The following is a 1,788-nucleotide window of genomic DNA, read 5'->3' on the forward strand; positions in this document are numbered from 1 at the left end:
GTACCTGACAGCTGCATGCTTCTGATATTCCACACTCTCCCTGGCTTCAAGTGAATAAACAAAACAGAATTATTTCAGAAAATACATTATATGGCAACAAATGTATTGCCTCCACTCAGAACTCAGAATTTTCCTCTCTTCCCACCTCTTCTGCATACAATGGAGATAGGAAAATAGAAAGTGGGTAGAGGCTGGGATGGTAGTTTCTACTATTTTTGATATTACTCTTAATAAGCCCTAGTAAGTGCTCATCTGGTGGATCTCCTTCAAATGTAGATTGTTAGTGTTCCCTTTTTCTTTAGATTTGAATTCCAAATGTCAGCTCCCTTGAAAATACCTTTTGATCATCAGGTAGGATAATTCCTCTTTCTCCTCTATTCAGAGAGCAGATAGAACATGATGATTGGAGTTTGAAGGATTTGTGATTATCATCTCTGTGTGACTAGGGCTCACAAAACCCTAATCGCTCCTATCTGATTCTTCCTGAAAAAAAAGAAAGTCAAGGAAAATAAAAGAAAATGCCATTCAGCATGCTTTTACATTCATCTATAACTAGACACTTATTACTGATCAACACAGTGTTCAAGATTTAAATGTCTAAGTATAACTACATCACCAACTCAGTGTGATAGAAAATGGAATATCTTTATTACATGGTAACGTTCACAGGTTTGAAAAATCTAATAGTTGAAACTTTACACAGAAGATATCCTTATTTAATGGAACACTCCTATTTGCCCAGCCTCTGAAAATGAAGCAGAGGTTAGAATTTCTTAGGAGGACAAACTGAAGTTTTGTTCTTGTTACTCCGTCTCTGCAAGGCATACTCTCCGATGAGCAATAGGTAATGGAAAATAAAGCAACACATGCTGAAGAAATGCAGAATGTTTAGGTCCAATCTGAATCTATGAGAGTAGATTAGGAAGTATTTAAGGTAGTTGATGTTGCAAAGACTATGTAAAAGCCATTATACCAGTGATCTTCAAATGTACTTGATTGACTTTTAAGCATCAGGGTGGTACCACCGAAAAATGATGAAAAAATGACGTGTGAGGTAGAGATGAATGCCACCACTCCTGTTCAAGCAGAAAAGCTTTGCATTTCCAAGTTTTATGTAATCAATTAACACCTCCAATTCCATTTTCTTAAGGAATTTTCAGGTTTGAAAATTTTGAAATGACTGTCACTGTCTGTCACTGTCCTCCCGTTGTTTATCGATTTGCTCAAGCGGGCCCAGTAATGTCTCCATTGGAGACTTTGTTGTTAACTGTGTTTGGCATATCAAATACATCATGGGTACCTTGCCAGGCTCTGCCGCGCAGGTGAGATTCTCTCGGTAGCTTGCTGGGCTCTCCGAGAGGGGCAGAGGAATCGAACTCGTGTAGGCCATGTTGGCTGCGTGCAAGGCAAATGCCCTACCGCTGTGCTATAGCTCCAGTCCTTTGAAATGACAAGGTTATGAAATAGATAAGCATCATCAGATGCATGGCCAAGGGTATATATACAGATGGATTAGGCAGATGCTAAATAGAGCTACTTGTTCAGGAATAATGACATGATAGAGGAGAAAGGAAGACCAGGACCTGGGGCTGAGAGTAAAACAAGAAGAGTTTACTGAATCATTTGAGGAATTTTGATTTGAAAACTTGAACAACTGAAGGAATTTGAACAAAGTTATGAAAAGTAGTATTATTCTAGCTCTCCATAATGTATGTGTCTGAATGCATATATGGTCCTGAAATTAGTGTTCAGGTAATGACTCAGCCTGTGATGGTTCTATTAACTCAG

At 38.5% G+C, this 1,788-nt stretch overlaps 1 non-coding gene across 1 annotated transcript; it reads left to right on the top strand.

Moving 5' to 3' along the window:
* Positions 1-344: 344 nt before the first annotated feature.
* Positions 345-478, top strand: LOC130042629 (U8 small nucleolar RNA). Its single transcript, XR_008795282.1, has one exon. It is a non-coding gene; the product is annotated as a U8 small nucleolar RNA (small nucleolar RNA).
* The last annotated feature ends 1,310 nt before the right edge of the window (positions 479-1,788 follow it).

Source organism: Sorex fumeus, unplaced genomic scaffold (genome assembly GCF_029834395.1).
Source record: "Sorex fumeus unplaced genomic scaffold, SorFum_2.1 ptg000106l, whole genome shotgun sequence".
Lineage (NCBI taxonomy): Eukaryota > Metazoa > Chordata > Mammalia > Eulipotyphla > Soricidae > Sorex > Sorex fumeus.